The sequence below is a fragment of the Bemisia tabaci genome, chromosome 3, assembly GCF_918797505.1.
Source record: "Bemisia tabaci chromosome 3, PGI_BMITA_v3".
Taxonomy (NCBI): domain Eukaryota; kingdom Metazoa; phylum Arthropoda; class Insecta; order Hemiptera; family Aleyrodidae; genus Bemisia; species Bemisia tabaci.
In genome coordinates this window covers 4,760,994-4,773,656 of record NC_092795.1, presented here as the reverse complement: position 1 = coordinate 4,773,656, position 12,663 = coordinate 4,760,994, and the positions used below count along the sequence as shown (strand labels likewise).

The following is a 12,663-nucleotide window of genomic DNA, read 5'->3' as shown; positions in this document are numbered from 1 at the left end:
TCTATGCTAAATCATAGATATTATTCATATGTATACATATAGTATAGTCGATTCAACACCACAGTGGACAGCGACACGTAATCCCCAATGGAATCTGTCAGGGTAGAAATTTTCCGGAAGCCGGCAAATCTCTATCTCTCTTTGGATGCCATCTATCCACCTTTTTGAACAGATTCTTGCATGAGCCGCCGTGTTAAAAAATGCTGTTTAGTTCACACTTTCCGCGAACAAGAGGCTAGGAATGCACCGTTCTAGGATTGACTTCAGCGGCGTTCCGGCCCATAGCTACTCTATTTTACTCTGTGATTCTATGCAAGGAAGCAGTGTGAAAAAGCCAGAGGTTATTTTTTACTTTATATATATATTTTTTACCTGTTCTCCTCAAATTGTTTTGAAGTGTAGTTACTTGCATCCTCTATATTTGCTTATTAATTAGATTCAGCCGTATTTTCAACTCATTTGCTTGATGGCATAGTCCCCTTTTTCCTAAGTTTAACATGTATTGGTATTCGTGAATCTTTTATCCCCCAATTGTTACTTCCCTGGAGGGAATAATAAATTGTTCATTTTTGTAAATCAAATGAAAAGAAATAAATGTATGAATAAATTGTCATTTTCGACAACAGTCTCCCTGAGAAATTTGCATCCTTTTTTTCTATATTTAGTGTATTTTCTCCACTATTTTCAAAATTACAGGCTGAATTCCCTCTCGTAGGAGATGGCTCACACAATTTACAGACATCAAGCTGGTGGGGGTTGAAAGCGTAATTGTTCGTGAACCATTGAAACGATTTATGCTCTCCCTCGCCAATGAACTTCAGCAAACACCAACTGTTCCGACAAACCTCCTCCTCCTACGCTTGCAAACTCCGTCAAACCGAATCATTTCTAATTAATTGCCATTTCCTTGGTCTCTTACCATCATACTTAAATCTCCAGTGATTTCCTATCGACTTGTGGCCGGTGATTGGTGCCCCGATTAGGAAAACAAGGAATCCCTCGGAAAATAAAGTAAATAAAATAAGTAAATAATTAAATACAAATCCACCCCATTCTTCATTCGCCAACCCTTCGATATACCGTTTACCGTTTTTCATTCCTCTTTATTATCCATCCCTTTCCCGCTCCGTTTCCCGGAAAACCGAAAAAAGGAAAAATGCCAGATGAGAAAGAAAAAACCCTTTATTTTCTTCATAAATTTCCATATTTTTCCGACGAATCGGCATGAACCCCACGAATAAATTACAGGATTGCGGGCGTGAATTCTCTAAGTTGTATAAACACCAACGAGGGGAAGATGGGGGAGGGGGGATGAGCATACCTGATTCGCGATTCGTCTCTTCTCTCCCTTTTTTTCTTATTATTTTTTCTCCGTCGCAGCCCTCTCAATCTTGCCTCCGATTAGCGTCGCGATTGAGGTTAAGCGAAGCGCGATTTAATTTCAAACTCCACGGTTGAAATTCTTGTTCGAGTTCATTTCGGAGGGATTCAGTCGCCCCGTTGTAACAATCCGTGGGAGCTCATGAATTCGCCCTCCCGAGACTTTCAATTACCGAGCGTGGGACGTTAGAATCGTTGGCGGATCCAGCGAATCGGCAACACTGCTTTTCTCCATTTAAACCTATGGAAATGTGTCGAGTCTTGAAGCGGCCGGGTGCTCCGACAAGAATCGATTATTTAGCATAGGTTCAGATGGAGAGAATCCGGTGTTGCCAAATTACTGGATCCGCCTCCGGTTAGAATTGATATGCAGTGAGAGTAATTCGAACATACGGATTAAGAATCGTAGAAGAAAGATGATGAATCATTGTAATCATTTGCAAGGACCAATTTCCAAAATGCCAGAACTTAAAACTTGGCTAAAACCGTTGCAAGAATGCACAGAGTGAGTTGGCGCAATAAGTTCGCCTTCAATTTCAAGTGAGACTATGCCACGTACGGGTGATCTAATTTGTGCTTCGCGTTCACGTATGCTGGGTAAAGAGAGCATTCATTCTAATGATCGTTCCTTTAAATCCAGCGACTGTACAAATCTTGTAGTATACTGATTTGAAACTTCCCACCTGTTTAAAACCAAGACGAAATCGAGTCAAGACAGTCATTGATAACAATCTACATCATGTGGCGAATAACTAGAATTTTAGTCTCATCGATGGCGCATCGCGTCCCGCACGTGCGGAAAGAAAGGCGAAACGCCTTCAATTGTTTTACGTATGCAACACGCACATCCATAGAGTACGAATAGTTGTATCACGGCGCCTTGATCAACGTCCCATTCGCGTCCTATGAGTTGCTCAAGCTATCAATTCTGCTATGCTCAGGATTAACGCAGTTTGAGCCCTCGGATTATTTGAAAATTCGTATGATATGAAACAACTTTTCAGGGAAATTTGTGCACATGTTTCTTCCAGTTCTTCAGTGGATTTCATTTACAGTCCTTTATTTTGCCTTCTTAGCCTATCAATTTCAACACTCATCTCGCTGAAGTTCGGATGGTTCTCCAGATATCACGATACATACACGGGGACGTATTTATGCTAAATGGAACCTGAGACGTCTGGAGAGAATGGGGTGTGCTTGTTTGAGCTGCATATAACAAAGAATGTAAAAGAGGGCGTGATTCTTTTTGGTAAAATGGAAAAGTAGGATTCGACATTAAATGAAAAGGAAATAAGCGTCGAAGTATGCTAACTCATGAGCCGTGAGAATGTGATAAGAACGTTGTGGGCAGGGCTCATAAGTTAAAGAACGTCAACGTCGATCTTTTTGTCTTCGACGCTGACGTCACTGGCCTCACTGGCGCTTTATAATTCCCATTAATTCTTACGGCCTTCAACTAACAAGCACGTTCGTTCTTTCTCACCCGTCTCTCATTCCTTTTAGCAAAAATACGTCCAACTATGAATACGGTCCTGAGTTAGTTTGGGATTTTAGATCTTAGATACATGGAAATTTCCAATAATAGGACATGTTCCACGACATTACGAGTACCAGAGAAATTGAATCATGTGAGAGTTAGAGTAAGCGGAAAAATAGGTGGAAGGAGAATTTCCACGGATCTAGCTGAGGCGTTCCCTCTGGCGGGCAGCCGTGTCCTCAACAGCTCATAAATCAAATCCTGGGAAAAATTAGTGTGTGCTCCACGCGACGGCGACGGGGTCGCGGGGTGGATTAATCAGAAAAAGAGGAGTTCCCGGGCCCGAGACTCCAAGTCTGAGCCGGATCAGACTTTTAATATTGTTTTTCAGTTTAATTCTAATTCGAACACATTGAAAAATCATAGCTTCCCTTAGCTTTTCATCCATGTTTCTGTCTCCCAAAATCTGGAGGACGCGCAACTGTAACTAGACTGCATTTTGCGACTAGGAACTAATATTTTAGGCTCATTTTACAAACAACACGTGTACTACAGACTAAAGTTGTTACAAAGGCAAATTCTCTTTCCTGTTCATGCCTTTTTTTTTCTCCCTCATTTTCCTCTTTTCCTTCATCCACGTCATTGTCTTCATTATTTGTCTCATGTTTTCCTTATTCATTCTCTTCTCTATCATTTTCTTGTTTTTTTTTTCTTCTAATTCCTCTATTCTCTATTTCTTCTTCAGATTCTTATTCATTTTCATACTATATCTTCCTATTTTTCTCTTCTTCATCCTTTTTTCTCTAATTTTCTTTTTCTTATTCTTATTCTTATTCTTCTTCTTCGTCTTTTCTCTATGTCCTCTTCAAGAATGTCTTCATTTTTATACTGTTTCTTCCTCTCTCGTCTACCTATTTTCCATACTCTTTCTCTTCCTCTTTTCTCATCCCGTTCTTCTTTCTCGTTTTATTCCTCTCCCTGTTCCCTCACTATATCATTACACTGAAAAGAAAATATGGTAGATTTTGCCATACTCTGACCCAGTAATCTCAGTATGTTAAAAACACCAGAGTCTATGGTATCATTTACCATATTACCATAACCAGATAGATATCTCCAGAGCTCTGGCGAATACTACTACAGTTCTGATTGTTTTCACTGAATAGTATCTCTGTGTAAAAAATCTAGTAGACTCCATACTTTTCTTTCAGTGTGCGTATTATCTAAGAGTATGTTTAAACAAAGATGAAGATGTAGGATTTTTAAAACACTGTAATTGCGTTGGTTCTATTCTGCTAATAAAGTGGAATCCAACTAAGAATTCGGAGTTATCGATAGGTACGGGGGTACAAGGAGAGCCAATGCGTTTCAACGGACGACCCCACGAGTGGAGACACATCTAAGAATTCCAAGTGATTTCAACGGGGTGAGCAACCCCCAGTTCATCGGAAGCGGCCCCGGGCGGGATGCGCCGTTCCGCGGATTCCACGTTCCTCGTCGGCGGTAACTACCCGGATCGGAATGCGGGGAGCGGATCGCGGGAGCGAATTACGGGACGCGGTAACGACGCCGACGCCGAATAAATCTCGCGCCTCCGACGCCGGAATTTAAAAGCAGCGCTAAAACAACGACTATTTTTTACTGCTCCCCGAACGCACGCCGCGCCGCGCGCCGCCGCCGCCGCCAGATAATAAAGGGCGCGTCGCGATGCGATGCGCCGGCGATCGTCTTATCGCGGACCACCCCTCGTGCCCTCTCGACCCCTTCCGCCTCTTCGGATCCAAGATTTATGGACTCGCACGGAGAGTTCCTCGGCATCTTCTCGGATTCCTACGTTCGGCGAATTTTCTTGGTGAAAGCTCCGTTTTACGTACATCAGGGGCGCCAAGAGAGGGTGCGGCGACTGGCTCTCGATTCTGCAGCAGGAGTTTGACCTTATTTTAAGGGGAAGGGAGAGTTTTTTTTTTTTTTTTTTTTTTTTTTAAATCGTGGTCATGACTGAAGGTCATAACAATAGTCGTTCGTTGGCCAGGTTGGCCTGGTGATCAGCGCGTCGGACTCTAGTTCAACAGGTCCTGGGTTCGAATCCCGGTAGTGGCGTCAAATTTTCACGGAACTGACGAGTAGATCTGCTGAAAGAGATTCTACTCGGCCTTAGTCCCTGAAAATGTGAAAACCCTGGAGCATGGATGTGTCTAAGTCCCTCGATGTCTACGGACAGTAAATATAGTCTAAAGTTGGCTGAAGGTGCTAGACACTAAGCTATAAAACCAACAGGAAAAAAAATAGTCGTTCCTCGAATAGTTCCTTCCCTTAGTAGGCGCCATGCGTTTTACATCAGGATTAAGAGAGGTTGAAGAAGATTTTCAAAAATGGACCCTAAAAATGACAATTTTAACGAATCTCGAGTAAAATTTGACAGTATAACTTTAGAAAATGACCTTTCCAAAAGATCACGATAATTTTCCTCCGAAAAAAAATTCAGAACAGGTACAAGAGAAAATATTTTCAGGTTCCGGAAACTTTGAAGTAGGTCCGTGCCTCCCTTAAAACTTGTCATCATCATATACTTTTTTTCATTTTTTACATTTTACATGGAATAAATCATTTCAATCTCTTGTAGGGTCCATTTCCAAAATTATGGGCCTTTTTCGAGATTCTATGAGATTTCACCTTCGTCTATATTTTGCATTATAGATGTCTTGCACTTCACCGGCAAATTATGCAAAAAAACATGCATATCGGCAACTTCTACTCGAGTAAGTATTCGCATGACAGCGAGCGCTTGCAGTTTGATTGGTCGTGTAGTTTCAATTTTCGATTTAAGTAGCTACCTAACTTTCAGCGCGTTCATTTAGCGGATCGTCATTGTTCCTCGAAACAAGGGCGTGCACGAAAATGAAATGCCGCAGCACGACTGTCCGTAACATTAATTTTTTTTCCTCCAGCGCATTCTCTCGATCAATCATTTCGATACCTGGAATCATTTTTATTCGGCCTGTCCATTTAATTCGAAAAGCTGCTATATGGAAAAAATTTCACGCCAGTGAACAGATAGAACTTTTGACCAAGAGAGACAAAAAATATGTCCAAGCATATTCCGAGAAATTTAGGGAGTTTTAAACAAATTTAGATTTTCCGCGACTTTCTGGAGCTACTAAGTTCCATGTTCTCATGCATTGAAGGAGAAATGTCGTATTTTAAACACATATGCTCCTACATTTTCTGTCCTTGGATGCATTATTGCATCTATAGTGAAACTTGAAAAACACGTTAAGAAGTGGCATAATTTTAAACATTTCTGCAATGATGAATTTGCAGAAGTCTAAAAATAAAAAAAAAACTAAGAGATGTACAAAATCAACACAAAGTGGAACTAAGGTTTCAAAAACATAAAATAAAAAAATTCATTTCGGAGTATTACAGCTACATTCCCAACCGGAAACAAGGCAACTTAAAAGGAAACAAAACAGAGCCTAGCCGCTGTTATTGCGGGGTTTTTAATTTTATGTTTTTGCGGCCTTAATCCCATTTTAAGTTAATTCTGCTGTGTCTGAAATCTGTAAACTTCAAGTTTAAAATGAAACTACTGGGAGATCTAAGCATGAGGAAATCCTTGGTTTCTAAATTGAACTATTAATGAAGGAAATGCGGCAGTATAACCTTATCTGCTAAAATACATGTGTTAAATGAGGAATGCCGCTGGATGACGTCACAAGGTGGCATATATATTTTCTCACTTTAAAATATATTTGTGTACAGTTTCCCATTTCAGAAAAAAATCATGAAAAATGCTGCAAAATCACCTTTCTAAGTAATTTTAGATAAAGCAATAGATTTTTTGTGTGCAAATTCTACATTACTGTAGCTTATACACCTTCAATACATCACCCAGCGCAGAGAAGAAAGCCAATTAAATATAATTCAGCGTTTCTAAAGACTCGGGGCAAATGTAATTATCCATGTGGTCATGGAAAGAACATAAAATTCATACTATTCTTTATAATCTGCGAGGGAATCCACAGAAAGTCACAAGGCATACTGTTAGTTTACATCTCTGTTAAAAAAGTAAAACTGGGAGGAAAATTAGGCAACGTGAATTGGAGTTGGGCTAATTCTAATTATATTAGGCATCCGGTAACTATGCACTGATAAATTTTTTTGATACGCGGGTCCGCTCATCATTTTTTTCGGCGCATAAACTAAACTAGCGAGGCTACCACCCCTATTATCGTAAAATCATCCAGGAAGCAAATCACGGCGCGTCCGAAAGACGAAACTTTTAATCGGACGAAAAAACCCGGCGATAGAGCGCGCGGAATGTTCCGCGACCGGCACTTGAGCGATTCGAAACATCCAGGTTACGGATACAAAAAAACGCCCGCGCGAGCGGAGTTTTTCCAACTTTCTAAAATATGTCCGTAATACCGGGCCGGGCCGAATTTATCGGGACTGGAAAATAAACATGCTTTCATGGTCGTTTGATTGCGGGCATTAAAATCCCATCACGCGGCTGGCGCGCCGGCGGCAATATTGTTTTCGACGCCGCTCGCCGCTCCCGGTTGTCTAGTCGAGACGCCGCGGCGTCGCGACGCCTCCTGGGGCCCCGGGTCCCCGCGCGTGATCAGGCAAGGGTGTTTGGCATACTTTTACATTAATCGCGTACAATGCAAATTTAAGATTTATGGTTTTGGCGCGGCGATGATATTGCATACCGTGCAGGCGCTGCCTGCGCCCCCACCGACGCCATATCCGGGTGAAAATCCCCTCTCTCCAATGTGAGCTTGAGATCCTCGCAAGATGTGTAAAATTTCTCCCGTGTTAAATTCATCACACTTAATTACGTTTTTTAAAATTTTTCGCATTTTCGGGAGATTTTCAGGGTTTCTCGGGCTCCAGAGCTGAATACCTGTGAGCCCTCTAAAATCCAAATTGATCAATTCGGTCTGTCATTGGATTACATTCTGCAGTACAAAACCACGGATTCTGCCTCTCTCATAAAAGCACATATCTGCATAGGGGAAAAAATGGCATGTATGTTGTTTCTAAAATGGGCCAAAATAGTGCTTACTTACTGCAAAACAAGGTGGAGAAATGGTGCTGCTGGGCCCACACCATTTCGGAGGGAAATCAAACTCAATAAGTTCCAAAATATAATTAGAGTCAAAAAAATTGTTTTTTTAATTCTAGTGAGTACCAGTATAAAACTGAGGGGGAAGAGTGTTCAGCTCAGGCAGTTTACATTGGAATATTAAGTTGGAGTCACGCCGAGAGATCTGTACCGGTTTGGGTCTCTTTAGACCTCATCAGCAGATCCCACTCGTCAGTTATTACAAAATATAATACAATGTGAGTCAACATTTTATCAACACGATAAAAATCTTGGTTCAAAATTAATCGTTAGGTTCAAATTCAGATCTTCCACTCCCTAATTTGATTTTTTCGAAAACAAACTGTTGAACAGAGAGTAGAGAAAACTGAGAACTTCTTCAGTAAAGGGTCTTATGCGAATTTTAATGCTCTTAAGATTGTGCTATTTTGCATAGCATGTGCAGCAAATACAATTCATTCACAGTCAACTTGCCTCCACGTAATAGTGAGAAGGATGCACAGCATATGTAAGAAGAAAACCGTACAAGAGCTTTTGAATGGACTAGTTTGCATAAGGGTCTAAACTGCAAGATTTTAGCAGCATCGCAAGCTTTTTACGCCCTTTTACCTCAAAGTCTTCAATTTCACTAATTCTCACTCTGATTACACGTAAACAGTAACATAATTTTTACAGGAACAACTGCAGACATATTCTTATAAAATAATCCAATTTATCGGGTCAATTCCTGTAAAAGAATGCAGTCATGATCATTATGTCCAGAGGATAAATTCACTGAAAGCTGTTCAACAGAGTGCAACCTAACTCGAGCAACTATACAAACTCCTATGCAGTCTTATTGCATACACGACTGTTTGAAGGCGGTTTTTACCTCGCGCACGAACAGCAGACTGTTCGGCACTCAACAACTTGCCCATGTTAATGTTGGTTATCTATTACCTTTGTGAAAATTATTTCTCTCGATCGAAGCATTTTACTTGTAGAGGTCCGTAGCCGACGACAACACATCAGTGCTAAGGAAGAACGCCGTATGAACATCCAGATGTTGCCAGATTTCCTTTGTCAAATCACGAATTTTTGGGAGTATTAATGAATATTTTTCCTCCGGTTTTTAAGAAAATTTGTTTCATAATTTGATGTAAAGTGCCTGAAATTTGAGAGGACAACAAATCATAACTTTCTAAAATGTATACTTTCTAAGAAGAAATTAGGCAACATTTGAATACTCATATGACGTTCTTCCTTAGCACGGCAGAACAACCGGCTGGTGATTAACGACTGCTCGTCCTGTTAAATGCAGTTTCCTCTCAATACTCGGAATTACTGCATAACCTTGATACATTAACAAGTGTATCGATTGCGAGACGCAGGTTGAATTGGGAATTTCCCAGAGTAGACTGACTACATATGGATTGCATTTTGCAAAAAAGGGACCAGGAACATTGCAATGTCGCTGAGATTGTGTAACTTCTTTGTTTTGGAAGAAAAATCTGATTATCCATAAACAGTTTCTATTTTACTCGCTAAAAACTGTAAATTCAAAACAAAAATTACTGTACAAATTTCGTATTTTTTCAGGATTTCAATAGTTATATTGCAATGTATGAAGTTGCACAATTATAGCAACATCGCAATGCTCCTGGCTCCTTTTTGCAAAATGCAATCCATATACACTGCATACTATCCATTTTCCACCTATTTTCTATTTCTTTGCAGAAACAGTAAGCAACATTCTGATTTGAAATTTCGTGAGAATGTACGTCGAATTGCTTTACGAATGCTGAACGGACACGCGATAAACAAGATGCACGCAAATACCCACATATATAATCGATATATTTATGTATACTTGCAAATATACTTCGATCGCCAGGAAAATGTCACGCATTTTCCTGATCGTTCAAAGAATTGACGTGGGCGGCTTTTGATCAAAGATTTTGTTGGACCTTCCATACAAAAATTTTCTCTTCCCACGTAGATACATCCCGAACTTCGCGGGCGACTTTTTACGCGTTTAGTCTGACGGGTTATCATGAAAAGTTACGACGTGTCTCGGCCCTGCGCTGAATTCCAAACGCGACTTTGACGTCCCAATAAAAAAGCTCGCGTCGTTTGATGGAGTTCATGAGTTCTTGAGAGTCCGTTAGGATCACCACAAACATCCAAAAAAGTTCCTACGACGACATAAAGGTTATCCGTCGGAAAACATCCAGCCAAACGTGGAGATGTTCTATGTGAGGAAAACAGCATCGTAACTTACTGTAATTTGAAACAAAACCCTTCCGGTGCTTTCTTACTCTCTTTCGAATCGCAAAATGTATCATTCTTATTATACTCATACTGAACTCTTGCGGGAAGTTTTCATAGTTCACCAAGAAATTAAATAAAAGTTCAATGAAATATATGACCTTCCACAAAAAAAGGACTTAGGTGCACAAAGTTCATTTTCTTACAAGATCTGGACAAAATCTGAAAACTTTGAAAGGTTATATTTTCGGTAACATGAAACAAAAAATTTCAAGAGTGGCTCTACTAGTTTTTTCGTAAAATTTCCTTTCAGAAACACCCCTTGAAATTAATTTGTGACGAAATAAACATCAAAATTTGAAATTTTAGCCACAAATTCCGTGTCCGACTTCTTCTATCAGCTCGTTCCATTGCGCGAGAGTCATCAAAACATTTTTGGTATGAATTCCATCGCAACTTCCGGAAACCCCACGATAAATCCGGAAATGTCTCAGCAGCTGGCAACGTGCGTCTCAAGAGGACTTTCCGGCCGAAAAAAGACTTGAAGCCGACGATAAACGCGAGTATTAAGGCTCCGACGCACGCTCACACGGACATTAGCACGCACACACACAAGCGCAGCCCGGACTCGAGACGGGGGTCTTGCCACTAATGAAACAGCCAGCCGAGCAGGCAAGTATGACGTCTAATGTCTGAAGAAATCCGGGGCCTCCGCACGCGTGGGGGGCGCAGGGGGAGGTCCGATGATCCGGAAAAACACTACAGGAAAATAGCCGAGAGCCCTGCCGCGCTGGGCAGAAACCCCAGATCCGCGCAGGATTTCTATTTGAGATGCGCGGTTTTGTCGCGGCGGAGGGTAGTGGATAAGTGCTGCCGAAGTTCAGTTAAGTGTAATCAACTTTCTTTCCTCCTCTTCGTTTTATTTTTTACCCTTTTCGAGCCTTTTAATCCCCTTTATTGTCCCGCTCGCCTTTTTTTTCCTTTTTTGCCCCTGCCCTTTTCGCCTCCGTGCATTCGGCAAACAAATGAACGGGTTTAATGAAACTTGAATGCGATTTCTCCGTCGCTCGGATTCTGCGGGGATTTCGGAGGCGTCCCTAACAATGCGGCCTAATACGCTGCCGTGCTCGGCTAAAACCACCCAAGTCCTTTGAGAACTCTTTGGGGGATTCCGTTGTTTTGGCTTAGGGCGACGTGGGGCCCCTGATTGGCCCTCCGCTCGATTTCCTTCCGATTTCCCTGCCCGCGCTCGGCTGCCCGTCTGTTCCCGCTCAATTTCTCCTGTACTTTTCAGTGCTGCCATCTTTTTTTTTTTTTTTTTTAAATTCAACAACAGTATAATTTTACAAGATGCCATATTGGCTGACAAAATATAAACACCAAATAACGACAGAAATTACAAATCTGCCATCTTTTAAGTACAACTAGACATTCTTTTTTGCTGAGAGGAACTGTGTATCATTCGATCCCTGTGTTTAGAGTTCTTTTAGACTTAAATCATTTTTAAACAGCTCTTTTCAGCATTAATACTTCCTATTAAAGCTAATTAAGCTTCAACCTGATATGTCTCCGTGGTAACAGAGTTCTATATACATACGTATTGTAACGCTATAAACCCGTGTGAATAAAGTCATATCCACAGTATTATTATGAATATTATTATTATGAAGTTGAAAAGTTATTCAATAGTTCTGATTGTTGCTAAATGTACGCAACACTTCCGATTGGGTGCATCTGCTGGTCGCTACGCAGCCCAATCTCCATTGAGTGCTTCGCGCTTATACATGTATGCGAACTCGTAGGATTTTATGATGAACAGAGCGCCTGAAATTATTTGTGTATGCAACACGGACATCCCCAGAGTACGAATAGTTGTATCCAGCTCTGCAATTGAAAAAAATGGAGCTCCTTACATCTTTCCGCTCGTCATGAGAAAATGTGTCACTCGTTACATTTGTGCGTCATCGTTGCACGAAGATACGGCAGTTTTAGGATACAAACATATTGAAAAAAAGAAATTAGTAAATTGATGATAGATATGTGATGAGGAATTGACACTATTCATGAGCAAATTACACTACTTCTGAACCTTCCTCTGAAGCTGCTTATTTAATCTACTTTGAAATATGAAAAACCGTAACCTATTAATTATCTACTTTCTACTATCATCTCCTCTCGTCTATGGTAGAGTTGCCACATATAAAGTGCGATTAAGTTCAATTTTTGGGACCATTATCGGCAAAAATGAGCGGAATCACGTTCGTATCGTAATCATGGCTGTTTGTAGATTGACAAGTTTTCTTGGATTTTAAAAACCCCTAACTTTCCAGATATTCTAAATAGGAAAATCTGCGACTTTTCCCTGGCTTTCGATGATTTTTGGCATAGTTTCATTAAAAATTCTAATCACAAACAATTATTCCAAGCACAAAGTGTCTTGAAAATGAGA

The 12,663-nt window shown here is 40.7% G+C and overlaps 1 protein-coding gene across 2 annotated transcripts in view; it reads right to left on the bottom strand.

Moving 5' to 3' along the window:
* Window positions 1–12,663, bottom strand: part of LOC109043333 (uncharacterized) — a 682,950-nt gene that overhangs the window by 65,504 nt on the left and 604,783 nt on the right. The window lies entirely within an intron of this gene.